The 15,775-nt window shown below is 38.1% G+C and overlaps 1 long non-coding RNA gene across 1 annotated transcript; it reads left to right on the top strand.

The window, feature by feature from the left end:
- Nucleotides 1-10,576: 10,576 nt before the first annotated feature.
- On the top strand, nucleotides 10,577-11,312 carry LOC311077757. The gene is made up of 3 exons (XR_014604977.1): nucleotides 10,577-10,716; nucleotides 10,876-10,939; nucleotides 11,095-11,312. It is a non-coding gene; the product is annotated as an uncharacterized lncRNA (long non-coding RNA).
- Nucleotides 11,313-15,775: the final 4,463 nt, after the last annotated feature.

Here is a 15,775-nt window from a genome sequence, read left to right as displayed (position 1 = left end):
CTGAGAGTGTATATATATATGGTTCTTCTCATGCTGATAGGGTAGACATAGTAATTGTTTGATGACAAGTTGATTGGATTTATTATTTGAACGTACTCCTCCCGAACTTTGTTTATAAAACATCATTTCTGAATGACCGTTGCCGATAACAACACAGTATAACTATTTTCACCACTGTTAATACTCCTACATACATTAGCTGTGCTCCTCTTCATCCTCCCGCGAATGCCATGTACAAATAAGCTAATAATCAACTCGTATTTCTCGGAAGTGCGTTTTTGAAAGTGATTTCACCCGTATTTTCTCTGGCGGGCTGCAGAACCGCTCCGAACGGGAGATTGAAAACCCTCAGTGGAGCTCGAGCGGTGGATTACATGACGCTTTGAGCGGGGAGGGGAATATCTGTCGCTCCGCTCCACCCATTTATATTATTCCAGTCCGGCTTTCAGTCTGTGTTTCGGTTAGTCACTCACGAGTTGCTTCTGTTGGATCTGTTTTCATCCAGAGCCGTTTAAAAACAGAGTTATGACATTCCCATAGACTGCCATGGGAACTTTGGAATGCGGAAGTAACGCATATCGTGGAGCAGCCGATAGTTCCAAACACTGATAGTTCCAGCCATAGATATCATACAATAAAGGCTAGATGTCTCGTCCGTGCTGCCGGCCAATGGAGGTTGACGTCCGCACACGGCGGCCATCTTGCCACAGGGAGCTCGCTCACTCGCAACATTGTGTTTTAATGGTGCATGTACTTTTAAATAACCATAACTTGCTCAATTTTCTACCGATTTTAAAATGGTTTGGTTTGTTATAAACGTCAGAGATGTAGTTATGACACTGCATACATATGAAAAAATATGAAAGAATTATAGCCACATTAATAAGTTTGTAAGAAACCAAACCGTTTGTAAATCCGTCAAGATCACTCATACCACAGAGCTCGCCAGAAAGCTTCCCTGTGACAAGAGGGCCGCCGGTGATGCCGTTTGAGACTCCGCTTTAAGACATCTAGCCATTATATGGATATCTATGGTTCCAGCACTGAACCCCATTCATTTTCAGTGTTTCCGAAGTATGCTCGCTGGTAAGTTGACAAAATTACTGTATTTTTGACACACGAACGCATTAGCTGTCCTCTCATGAATCTAGTCAGTAGTTGCAATTTATGTAGCCAACTTTAGTTAATGTTTATTGGAAGATAATAGTTAATTGCAGCTAGCTTACATGACCAACACTTCGTTAACGTTAGCTACCATTTAGAAATGTGTAAATTCAATACTGCGGTCATAGTTAAATATGATGTTGCACTATATTGTATTCAGAGTTTTTTTTTTTTTTTTGTCAACCCTATTTACATTAATAAGGTCGTCAGAATACTAGAAATACATCTGGATATAAAGCAAATAAGTACAGCAGCACCCCCACAAATAAGAGTTCAAAGCTAAAATGTGTAAATGAATGTACACCTCTATGACAGTATAAAAAATCCTGAACATTATGGCTGAGCTTTGCATATACGGTATCATAATGCAATACAAATATAAAATTAGTTTTTCCCTAATTTGCATAATTTGTTGGATGAGCAAATAATCATCCAGCTTCTTCCATAATGTAAATGTGTAAGAATAACAATTTGAATAACAATAGTGGTTTGTATATATATATATATATATTACATTATGGAAGAAGCTGGATGATTATTTGCTCATCCAACAAATTATGCAAATATGTGTGTGTGTGTGTGTGTGTGTGTGTGTGTGTGTGTGTGTGTGTGTGTGTGTGTGTGTGTGTGTGTGTGTGTTCTCATTTAATTTCAAATTATGTACAGGAGTACAGAGTCAAAATAACAGAAATCATGACAAATTTCCAAATAGGCATAGACCTAACTCACTTCTGTAATCTCAACCTCATGAAAATGTTTAGGAAACATAGGCTTTCAATGTGTATTTAATCTGTCCTTCAATGTATAAACTTTAACACCGTTTCATATTTCTTTACCACTACCAGTTCTCTCCAACAGCAACAGGCTTTTTTCAAGACCCGGTCTCCTCTGGGGCCTATGACACGCTCTGCTTCTGGCAGGGGAATGCACTCACCCAAAAATCCAAGTAACTATAGCTATAACTGTATTACTTACTGGAGTTGAATGCTTTTATCAACGTATGGCTAAGCATTTGACTGATTCTCGATTCACCACCAGGTCTCTAGATCATCCTACAGCGTCGGTGGCAGAATGTAATGGCTATTGTGGACACTTGTATTCCTCTTCTGGCCTGCTTTCTGCCATCTTTCTCTCCCTGTAGGAAGTCGAACGAGTTTCTTTGAAGACAGAACATTCAAGGAAAACTTACATACCCTCTCCCTAGATATAATATATAATTGGGGGCAATAAAGTGTATTTCATTCATTCATTCATTCATTCATTCATTCAATTAAATGTTTTGTTGAATGCAATTGGTATATTTTTTTACTGTTGACCTCACTTCTTTCTTGACTTAAACTGAGCAGCTTTAATTGATATTCACTTGTTGTGCAGGTTTATGTGATGTATTTTAACATAATATAACATTGGGCTGTTAGTAATTATGACCAAATTAAACACACAAAAAAATGTACTCAATTCAAAGAGCTTTATTGACATAAAAGTTTCAAGAACAATGTGTGTTTGTGTATGTGTATGTACACTACCAGTCAAAAGTTTTGGATCGGTAAGATTTTTAATGTTTTTAAAAGAAGTCTCTTCTGATCACCAAAGCTGCATTTATTTGATTAAAATAATAATAATAATAATAATTAATAATAATATCATTACAATTTAAAACATCTGGTTCAATGTGTATATATATATGCAGAGTTCAGGTGCAAAAGCCTCTAAGTGCCATCTGAAATTTTCTTCTAAAATGATCATTTTTATAAAGTTAAGTAATTTAACTTAAATGACAATTAATAGGTAATTTGCATTGCCATTTAATTGAAATTATTGAACTTAAATATACGAGCTTGATAAAAATGATAATTCTAGAAGAAAATTTCAGATGGCACTTAGAGGCTTTTGCACCTGAACTCTTCATATATACAGTGAGGAAAATAAGTATTTGAACACCTGAGAAAATCAATGTTAATATTTGGTACAGTGGCCTTTGTTTGCAATTACAGAGGTCAAACGTTTCCTGTAGTTTTTCACCAGGTTTGCACACACTGCAGGAGGGATTTTGGCCCACTCCTCCACACAGATCTTCTCTAGATCAGTCAGGTTTCTGGGCTGTCGCTGAGAAACACAGAGTTTGAGCTCCCTCCAAAGATTCTCTATTGGGTTTAGGTCTGGAGACTGGCTAGGCCACGCCAGAACCTTGATATGCTTCTTACAGAGCCACTCCTTGGTTATCCTGGCTGTGTGCTTCGGGTCATTGTCATGTTGGAAGACCCAGCCTCGACCCATCTTCAATGCTCTAACTGAGGGAAGGAGGTTGTTCCCCAAAATCTCGCAATACATGGCCCCGGTCATCCTCTCCTTAATACAGTGCAGTCGCCCTGTCCCATGTGCAGAAAAACACCCCCAAAGCATGATGCTACCACCCCCATGCTTCACAGTAGGGATGGTGTTCTTGGGATGGTACTCATCATTCTTCTTCCTCCAAACACGTTTAGTGGAATTATGACCAAAAAGTTCTATTTTGGTCTCATCTGACCACATGACTTTCTCCCATGACTCCTCTGGATCATCCAAATGGTCATTGGCAAACTCACAGCTTTAGCAGGTTCTTTACTACACTGTTAGACCTTACCGGGTTTTTTTTACAGTAAAATACTGGCAACACTGTTGCCAGTAATTTACTGTTAATTGTGCAGTTCTTTACTGTAAAAATGCACTAAAACTCGAGTTAACTAATTTCACTTGCAGAAACCGACTGCCTTAAATTGACCAACTGTCATTTAAATGTTTATAATGCATTAATAACGTGAGCAAAGTATTACTGTGAACTTCTTTCATTTGAAACCACAACAAAACTTTTGTAAATAAAGAGATTTCCACTGGACCAGCAACTACACAGTCACCGCCTGTTAAATAAAGCAACATGCAACAAATCATCAATGTTTGTAGATCTTCTCCTGGACTGAAGCACAGGCTCTACTCTTCTGCACAACGGTGACCCACAAAATACATTTTACAGTAAACTACTGGCAACAGTGTTGCCAGTATATACCTGTTTTATAACTTTCAGTTTATTACTGTTAAAATACATTTTGTGGGTGTGTCTTTTTATCTTACACTGTTGACCCTTTCAACCCCACAGGGAAATCCACACTACAAAGAGTAAAAAGTAACATTGAGACAGTGTTGCAGTGAGATAATTAAGGGAATATGTAAGTGATTGTTGAGCATTAGTGATGAACACCTGCTGTTAGAACATAAAATAGAGAAACACAAGACCTACAACTGACCCTTTAGCCAGTACACATTATTATACTTATTATTAACCAGTATGACTTTATTTCTGTCATACAGAAGTTGTTATTAAGATGTTTAATTGAAAATGTTTGTTTGAAGTTACCATTATAGAGATCAGTGCTTGCTTTAGTTGGGATGCTGATGCTAAAACATTTGTTTTTCTTTTGCTGCTTGAGCTGTGTTTTTGCAAGTCACACTTGTGCACACACAGTTTATGAATGATTGCGGTTGTAATGCTTATGATGACAAAATCATCATATTGTTTGTTCATTCACTAAGGAATTAATTCTTACGCCGGTTTCACACTGCACGCATTAGCAGAGCGTAAGCAGCGCAGGAGCAGTGCATATGGTGAGCAGGAGCAAGACACGAGCGTTTTGCTTTCACACTAGCAGCGTTTGTCACGCGCGGCTGAACCGCAGCGTGTGTATACAGAGTACTCTATAATCAGGGTAAGTTGACATTGCTTTATTTCGTTTATAAATACATTTAAGAGAAAAGACTTGTCAAGAAGCTTATGTTATTAATCATTTCATTTATATAACTTTTGGTTCGTCTTTGTTTTTATTGTTCGTGCAACAAGTTTGTTTTTGGACATTTGTTTTCTTTTTAAATTGCTGTTGGTCATTTGAGTGACTGTTTAAAACACAATAGATATCATCAATGCGCTTTTGGGGTAAAACTGCGGTGTATTTTGGCCTTGATCAATGCTTGTCACTTTAATTCAGCGTAAGCGGCGCGTTAAAAATAGACTGGGCGCCGAAACTATCGCGGCACTGCTGTTCCTGCTCTGCTCCTGCTGCGCGCTGCCGCGCCGCTTCTGCGTGCGGTGTGAATGCACTCATTGAATAACATGGACGCCGAAAAAAATACGCGCTGCTCACGCGCCGCTGACGCTTGCGGTGTGAAACCGGCGTTACTCATTCAGAGTTTCATCCTCGATCAAAAGTATTACATTAGCACCCCTGAAACTACAGCAATAAATTACTATGACTAATTTTTTAACACAGCATGCATAAACCAAAAAAACAGAGCTACATAATGTTTTAGAAATACAGAGATATCACAATTTAGCACATTAATCTCAACAATGGTGGCAATATTTATTTTTTTATTATTATTCATGCAGCAGTGCATGCTGGGAGTTTTATATTATCCTGGAACCCAGCATGCATTGCGACATGAAACTTTTCACCATTGTTGAGATTCATATGCTGATTGTTGATATCTGTGTGTGTCTGAGCAAAGACGGAGTAAAATAAAATTGAATGCACTATATGATTACGATATTCTTCAGAAGACCTGATTACAGAAATATTTCATTTTGTAGATTCACAGATATATGCTAAATATGAAATACCCATAATTTCAATTAATATACAGGAAAGATCTAAAAATCAGACATGTCCAAGATGATTGTGACATCATCACAAAATAATAAAAACACCTGATCATCTTCCTCTTGACTTTTTCTTGCCATAACAAATGTGTTTTATAAACTCACTGTTATAACAGCCAGAGAGAGATGAATGGTAAGAAGTCAAGGGACAAGAGACCAACTAAAGCAAATACTGATCTCCATCATGGTGACAACAAACTTTATTATTAACTAAATCTCTGTTAATTCTCAACAAGAACTTTTGTACATGTATGAAAGAAATAATCGTAAACTGGTTTGTAAACTGGTTTCACACTCAGTGTTGCTGGAAGTCAGTTGTAGTTTTTGTGTTTCTCTTTTTTCTGTTCTTGTTTCTCTGTCCTTCAGTGATTCTGCTTATCAGGTGTTCATCAGTGTCTCAATTCACTCACTTCTTTTCATTCAAGTGGACTATATTAGTGAACTAGGGAATAGTGAATGAGGGTATAGGGTACGATTGGGAAAACAGCCTCTGATTGTCGACTTTGAGCACTGTTAATTCACAGTATATTCCTGTAGGCTAGTTTTGTTTTCTACGGTATATTACTGTTTTAATGGAAAATGGTATGATATTGTCAGAATTTGGCCTTTTTTTACAGCAAGGGTTAACAGTGTAGCCTCAGGCAGAGAGTGGAGAATACGCATAACTCACAGCTTTAGCAGGCTCTTCACTAGCCTCAGTCAGATAATGGAGGATACGCATAACTCACAGCTTTAGCAGGTTCTTCAAGCTTTAGCAGGTTGTTCACTGGACTCAGGCGGGGAGAGGAATGAACAGCTGTGACTGCGAGTGAACAACAGAAACACAATTCCCACACTCGTATATTCACCACACACTGTAAGGTTTCACTTGTGCTCATTTCCACAATAAAACTGCAATTCAACAGACTCACGGTGCAACCAAGGCTTACACCCGCAATCCAGCCGAAGTCTTCTCTCTCTGTCTCTGTTTCTCTTTCCTCTGTCTCTGTTTCTCTTTCTCTTTCTCTCTTTCTCTTGGCCTCCCTCCGCGGCCGCGGCCTATTCCCAAGTTTGAAAACATTGTTACATGAGCATCTTTATGGACTGATGTAAAGTTGCTCTCAGTTTAATGTTTATGCCTTTAGTCTAATGTTGTCTATTAAAACTCTTCCTCTGCTCGATCTGCACTAGTTGAGGTGTCATAAGCTCATGTGAAAGTATAAGGTGTTAATCACGTGTCATTCAGAGTGTGAAAACGCCTATACTGGTTTCATCCTGATCATTCGTAGTGCTGTCACTGGTCACTGGTGTTGGTGAAACGGGTAAGAGCATGATTTTATAACTGTTCTGTTAAATATCTTAAGTGTGGGGGATTTATGGGAGATTGGTTGGGGCTAGTTGTCACAGGGCTGTGTCTCAGTAACTAAATGGTTTAAAATCAAAAGTCCAATAGCACAAAGTTTTCTCTAGCAGTGTTTTGTACGTTGGTGACAAAACCCTTAAAACTTTAATCTTTTAACACCAGATAACTGTATAATACAGGCTGACTATTTAATGAAAGCTGCTGTCAATCAAAGGGGACGGGGAAAGGCTTTAGACAGTTCCGTACTCAAGCAGTGCAAAAATGATGGTTGCTGTCATTTTCTTGCATAAATAAAAGTATTTTGTTGATTTCTGTTTGACTTTAAACTAAGAACTAGAGCGTATTTCTCTTTTAGTTCTCTGTTCAATCTCAAAATAGATGGTGCTCAATTTTCATAAGAAAAGGAAGATGAGGTCACTGATGCTACATTAGGTAACCCACACACTTGTACATGTGCATGCACAGCTATAGTCAAGATACCGGGGGTTTATGTTGAGCTTGTGTCTTCATCTGTAGGTCCAAGAATAGGCTGCAACTTTAGCAAATTTTGTTGATAAGGAAGGAAGAGGACAGGGTCAGCTGACTGAGGCTAGTGCTATTATTAGTTTAAAATAAACCAAAACCAAACACATGTACTCATGTGCCCCAAAATCGTGAGATGTCGAGGAAAACATTCCACTGTAAGTTAAAGGTAGGGTAGGCAGGAATTAAAAAAAAAACTTTCTTTATATATCAATACATAATTAAAATGTAAGTACTCTGAAAAAGAGAGTATAAAAATCGAGTGTCTGTAGTCCTCTCAGGACTGCAATAAACACAGCTACTTATTCCATTCGCTCCCACCCCCTCCCTTCTGGGCTCCTTCCAAAGCCACGTCCCAAAACACATGAACGCGCGATGCCGACGTCTGCAGCTGGAGGACGCGTTTGCCAGTGCCAAGCGGAGGAGAGGAGCGCAGTGCATGTAGTGACATCATGTCAGAATCACATGTAATAAAATACCTAACTTTATCATTATGAATATAAACAACTAACATGGCTGTTTACTCACTATCAAGCTAGCATATCGATACGGGTAAAGTTTAAAATATATTGAGTTTGATTTGGTAACGAGCTAGTAACATAAGGCAAAGCTAAAAACAGGTTGCATTGATACAGGTTTTACCATTACCATCAGTTACACTGTGATGAAGGTGAATTTCGTGTAAGATTCATAACATATACAGTGTTTTGCATGTAAGTGCTTCCACGATGAAAGCACTGTTGGCTCTGAAGAGGACAAACGTTACACTCCGGTGACAAGTAGCCTACACAGTAAATTCCCCAGTGTTAAATTAACAGTGCTCAGAGCACATATGGTCCCACTCTACATGGTGTTAAAGTAACACTGAAGCAGTGTTAAAGTTAATGAGACAATTAAGTGATCAATTGAGTGATGATTGAGCATTAGTGATGAACACCTGTTGTTGTTAACAAGCAGAATCAATGAAGGAAAGAGAAACAGTAGAACTACACTCAAGATTGTTGAAGTTAATGAGATAATTAAGTGATTAATTGAGTGATGATTGAGCATTATTGAAGACACCTGATGTTAACAAGCAGAATCACTGAAGGAGAAAATCACAAATTGTAAGTTAACGTTATGGCGATCAGTGTTTGCTTTAGTTGGGCTCTTGACCCTTAACTTATTAACATTAATTTTTGCTGTATCTGACTTACAACTGCCAGATGAACAAAGAAAAAAAGTGATCTGATGGTGTTGGTTATGTTATGACAATCATCATTTGAACTTTGTTTTTGATTTATGTTGTTGATTACAGCATATCTGTGATTCTGCATAAATATCCAGAATTTTAGATATAATATAAAGGATTTCTTAAAAGTTTTTTTTTTTTTAAGTCTTTCTTTTAGGCACACACAGACATAAAGATTCAGTCTATGCATCTCAACAATGGTGACGAGCAGAATATTCAATTAGGAAAAGTAAATTACATAGACAATTCAGATCATAATTTATTCATACCGCAATGCATGATGGGAGCCATTAATGAGTTGTGATTGGTGGCAGCCACTGCAACATGCTTTATTATTGTCACCATTGTTGAGATTCACAGGCTGATTATTGATGTCTGTGTTTCTAAATAAATTCATTTGAAAGTGTTTTGATCAGAACAATGTTTATTAAATATATTGTATTATAAGAAAAATGCTGATAATCATATGCTGTAGAATCACAGAGCTGCTGCTAACAAGTTACACCAAACTATCTCAATAAGTTTCATTTTTCAGATCACAGCATGATTATATCAAAACATAACCAACACTATCAGATCACACTTTTTCTTTGTTCATTTGACTGTTATAAATCAATAACAGCAGACAAACAAAGTCTAAAGTTAATAATATACAGTAAGGGTCAAGAGCCCAACTAAAGCAAACACCCATCACCATAATGGTAACTTACAATTTGTGATTTTCTCCTTCATTGATTCTGCTTGTTAACATCAGGTGTCTTCAATAATGCTCAATCATCAATCAATTGATCACTTAATTGTCTCATTAACTTTAACGCTTCAGTGTTACTTTAACACCATGTAGAGTGGGACCATATGTGCTCTGAGCAGTGTTAATTTAACACTGGGGAATTTACTGTGTACTAGGGCTGGGCGATTTAAATCGCGATATTGTTATGCGCATCTCGTCAGTAAAGCCGGTTCCTTGATTAGTAGTAAATCACCATCACCTGCTTTCAGATGGAGCAGCATTTAGGGCTGAGGAGATAATTAAGTGATTAATTTAGTGATGATTGAGCATTATTGAAGACACCTGATGTTAACAAGCAGAATCACTGAAGGAGAAAATCACAAATTGTAAGTTACCATTAAGGTGATGGGTGTTTGCTTTAGTTGGGCTCTAGACCATTATATGTTTACTTTAATATTTACTGCTGTTTGTCTGCTGTTATTGATTTATAACAGATAAATGAACAAAGTAAAATATTATCTTATAGTGTTGGTTATGTTTTGACATAATCATGCTGTGATCTGAAAAAGGAAACTTATTGAGATAGTTTGGTTTTACTTGTTAGCAGCAGTTTTGTGATTCTTCGGCCTATGATTATCAGTATTTTATAAACATTGTTCTGATCAAAAGATATTCAGATAAGTTCATTTAAAACACAGACATCAATAATCAGCCTGTGAATCTCAACAATGGTGACAATAATAAAGTATGTTGCAGTGGCTGCCACCAATCACAACTCATTAATGGCTCCCATCATGCATTGCGGTATGAATAAATTATGATCTGAATTGTCTATGTAATTTACTTTTCCTAATTGAATATTCTGCTCAGAACAGCAGAAAATTTTTCTAGTGAGTTGTTTATAGACATTATTTATTTTCTCTTTATTCTGTTTTTTTTTTTTTTCTTTAATGGCAAAGATGAATCATCCCAGACCTGATCATGACAGACGCGACGCTTATGATGTTGAACTGAGTGATCCTGTGTATGAGAATGTAACGGTAAGTGTTGTAAGTGTTTCCTACAAATGACTAAACTCTCTTCACCTTTAGCCAAAAGAAATTAAACGCTCAATGTCAGTGTGAAAATATCTATATTGACTAAGAATATGGGGATTTAAATAACACACTCCTGTTTTTACTTTGTCTTCATTCATAAAGGCTGCTCAACTTGATGATTGTAAAACCGAACTGGACTCGTCTCTGTATGAAAATCTTCGAGCAAGTAAGAATACCCACTAGATAGAGACAAAACCTAATATATTAGCCTTTCCTCTTGACACATGTTGTTGATGCTTTTATTGACATATTTCAATATTAATGTTTTCACTTTCTTTCTTTCTTTCTTTCTTTCTTTCTTTCTTTCTGAATGATTGACAGGAGTGCCATTATGACGTGTGACTGAAGTAATCAGGCGATCGTTTTATAGATGGATGTGCGATAATGAAAGTAAACGCCTAATGAATTTATGTAAAACTGTGTAATCACTATGTGTGTTAAGTGTGTTTCTCTTTATGCTTTTTTATCATGTATGAATCTTACTTCATTGAGATTATTAATGTTTTAAAACTTGAGTATCCGTGTTGTTCATGTTTCCAATAAAAGGCAGAAAACAATAAGGCTCTAGTTGTAAAATTCCACACGTTTCTGACATTCAATAAATCAGAATAACAGCATAACAAATATTAAAGACCATTACACTTATAGGGCCCTATTTTAACGATCTGAAACGCAAGTATCAAGCACAAAACGCAAGTAACTTTGTGAGCGGATCTCGGGCGCTGTTGCTATTATACCGGCGGGATAAATGACTCTTGCGCCCGACGCAAATCTAAAAGGGGTTGGTCTGAAGTAGCTTCATTATTCATAGGTGTGGTTTGGGCGTAATGTGAAATAAACCAATCAGAGTGTTATCTCACATTCCCTTTAAGAGCAGACGCGCTTGTTCAATGGCGGATTGCTATTATAACGGCGGATTTGCCAGGAGCGGTTCACAGCCGAGGAGACCGACGTTCTCATCAGGGCCGTAAAACACAGAGAAGTGACATTGGGGATGGAGAAACACAAACACATTATAATCTATCTATCTATCTATCTATCTATCTATCTATCTATCTATCTATCTATCTATCTATCTATCTATCTATCTATCTATCTATCTATCTATCTATCTATCTATCTATCGTAATAATGTATGATTTGCAAAAATGAAAACTGCTGCTTCTGTGTAGATGAGAGAATCAAAGTGTATGCGCGTTGTGCACACGCTACATTGATTATGGCCAAGCATGTGCCCTTAAAATAACATGAGCAACGCGCCTCTGACTTTTAAACTAGGTTTTTTCGGCCAGTGGCGGAATTGTTTTCTAAACCTGCAAAATAGCACCAGGGAACGTTTGTGCCGGAACACGCCTCCTCTTTGCGCTGAACCGCCCCCGGGAGCGCAAGTGTATTTCTTAGTTTACCGACGTGCGTCTGTGGAGGGAAAAAGTCTGCTGTGTGCGGGTGCAAAATAGGAATGATACATGCGTCCAGGGCCTGAAATTAACACCCGACCACACGCCATATGCGGGTGAATTCTGCAATTGGCGGGTAACACTGTCAATCTACCTGCCACATTGGCAGGCAGCCAATGAGAATCGACCCTTCGCGGGGAGTTTGATTGACAGGCGATCTGGCCAATCATAATCCGCCGAATCCGCCTTTTTTTGTCCGACAAAGCAGTCAGGAGAGCCTGCTAAAGCTGTGAGTTATGCATATCCTCCACTCTCTGTCTGAGTCCAGTGAAGAGCCTGCTAAAGCTGTGAGTTATGCGTATCCTCCATTATCTGACTGAGGCTAGGGAAGAGCCTGCTAAAGCTGTGAGTTATGCGTATCCTCCATTATCTGACTGAGGCTAGGGAAGAGCCTGCTAAAGCTGTGAGTTATGCGTATTCTCCATTATCTGACTGAGGCTAGTGAAGAGCCTGCTAAAGCTGTGAGTTATGCGTATCCTCCACTCTCTGTCTGAGTCCAGTGAAGAGCCTGCTAAAGCTGTGAGTTATGCGTATCCTCCACTCTCTGCCTGAGGCTAGTGAAGAGCCTGCTTCCAAAACTGTGAGTTATATGTATCCTCCATTATCTGCCTGAGGCTAGTGAAGAGCCTGCTAAAGCTGTGAGTTATACGTATTCTCCCTTATCTGTCTGAGTTCAGTGAAGAGCCTGCTAAAGCTGTGAGTTATGCGTACCCTCCATTATCTGTCTGAGGCTAGTGAAGAACCTGCTAAAGCTGTGAAGCACATGTCCCTTCCATTCTCTGTCTGAGTCCAGTGAAGAACCTGCTCCCTGAAAAAATGAATGCTAAGAGACGTTAAACTGTTTTTATTTAATAAAGAACATTTATTTTTAATACTGTGTCTGCCTCCTTCGTGTCCTCGGTCAGCTCCTCAGGGGTGGTACGCAAGCGAGGGGTGGGCGGCCCGCTGGCGCTCCACCCCGACCTGTGACGTGCATTTGATAAACCTCCAATTTACATTTACATTTACATTTATTCATTTAGCTGACGCTTTTATCCAAAGCGACTTACAATTGTTATATATGTCAGAGGTCGCACGCCTCTGGAGCAACTAGGGGTTAAGTGTCTTGCTCAGGGACACATTGATGTCTCACAGTGGATTCGAACCCGGGTCTCTCACACCAAAGGCATGTGTCTTATCCATTGCGCCACCACCCCATCTGCAAACATTAATGAATTACATGTATTAATGAATCAATTTACTGATTCATTAATACCAATCTGGAAGTTAACCCTCCGGGGTCTGAGGTGTAAATTCACTCTATATAGCACAAACAGGCCTACCATAATATGTGAACAAAATGTATGTAGATGTTTGTATTTTTAAGAGAATAATGTTTATGCGTGGTTATTGAAAAAAATAAAAATGAAAGTTGCTGAAATAAGACCACAAAACACATACTAAATATGTGTCCACAAGACTTTTGACTAATAACTTTTGACTTCGCTTCGAGTTCTGGCTTCAAAATGATGTGAAAATCATCCTGCCTAATTGTTCACACACAATTTAAATCAATGTATTGTTTTATAAGACAGGTTTTGCTTGGAAAGCCAATATGCGAGGAGGGCGTGAATGAGGAGTGGTTTACACCTGAGAATACAATGTCCCACCCACTCTGCATAATGAGCCATTCATTCAGGTGTGACACTGACTGAGCCACAAGAATGAATGCAAGGACAAAAGATATATTTAGAAGACTTATATTGACCATTTAAGATTTTGCTTACATCTATCTTGTAAATATGTTTTGCTATTTTATTAAAAAGGTTACAATTACAACAATAATTACAATTTCAACAATATTTCAAGTGTACTCTTTCTTTGTAAAAAAAAAATGATTATAGGCCTACATTTTATCATATGTAGGTATTCATTAGTTTGAATATAGCCAACATTGGAACATCTAACATCTTAGTTTGACTTTTTTTGACAAAAATAGTATTATATATATATATATATATATATATATATATATATATATATATATATATATATATATATATATATATATATATATATATATATGAATGAGCAGGAATTGCTAAACAAAAGCTTATTTGATGTGGCAGTATATTCTACAGTAAAAACTGTACCCAAATCTAGTCAACAAAATGTTGTCTTTCATATTTCGCCTGACTGTAACGTTGTTTTTATGAAATATTAGGGCATATAAATGTTAATTTGCAGTTTAATACGTTGCTTATACAAATAGCCTACATTTTATTCCAACATATTTCAGTCCATTTTTACTCATCTCAGTATAGCAAAACAGTTTGCTAAAACATCATCATTCATTCACACACGCGATTTAAATTTAAACTGTCTTTTTGCCAGCTGTGGTAAACAGTGCGCATCTCTGCCGTTCATTCATTCATAAACAGAAACCCGATTCACTTGAGAAGGAAAAAAAACGTACAGTATTCCTTAGCTCAGTCGGATCCTTGCTCCTCGAAATACCCGCACTTCTGAGGGACATTTTCCATTATTATTATTCCTCACAGCGCTGCGAGACGGTGTAAACAAGTAATGATCTGAATAAACTTGTGTTTTCTCGAGCTGATATGGGGGCGTTCACAGGTTTGCGTGGATTGCCGTTTGAATAGCGCGCGCTCTCCGGGGCGTGGTCACATTATTTTTGAATGAGGTCTAATGAGCTCGACTGGAATCGATCTCTTTTAATACAGATTTCACAAGATGAGAATATTTGTTTTTTATATAAATTACTTCATTTAAAAGAAGAGAATTCAAGCTTCATGCCTGTGTGTCTGTATGCCTGTTTGACTGAGTATTCGCTGAGTTACAGTTCATTTTCGGACGCGTTTCAGAATGGACTTCACTGACAGAGAGAAGGCAGAACTCGCATCACGTTTATTTTTCTTTATTTGGCAAAAAGCACAACACTTTGTTTTTATTGTGAGTATACACAAAAATAATACACATTTAACAGAATCGATTGATGTATGAAACTTGTTTGTAATATCAAAGTCAACAGAGCAAAATTAATTTCTTTTTAACTGATAAGAAAAAAAGCGAGCTGGTATCGCCGGCGATACCGCCGACCCCAGGGGGTTAAGGAGAGCCTCTGTAGCTCAAGACTGGCAGCTAGTGATCCTGGTAAGCCTCCACTCATTGTAAGAGTTGCCCTGCCAGGGCCCGCTTTCTGCATTAGGCTAATAATGCGAGTCGGAGGCCCTATGGCCTCCCCAAACTGCCAAGCCAACTCCTCTTGATACTAGAGTAGAGGTGATACGCTGAGTTACAGTTACCTAGTAGTGTTTGGCACAGACAAATAGCCAGGTGTTGCAGGCTATTTTCTTCCCTTTGGTTGTCACCTGGGCGTTGTCAGGCTTCCTCTTGCTTAGAGAGTGACAAGCACTATGCTGAAGCCGCTGCTCTCTAGAGCTTTGGTAGTAGCATTATCTAGCCTGTGGGCCTTAGAACAGACTCTCCTGTGAATGCTCCTTGGTTTTGACCATCAAGTTGCGGGACTGAGTGGTTAGGCCTCT

The sequence above is a fragment of the Abramis brama genome, assembly GCF_963993115.1.
Source record: "Abramis brama genome assembly, chromosome: 2".
NCBI lineage: Eukaryota > Metazoa > Chordata > Actinopteri > Cypriniformes > Leuciscidae > Abramis > Abramis brama.
This window is presented reverse-complemented; position numbering and strand designations above follow the sequence as displayed.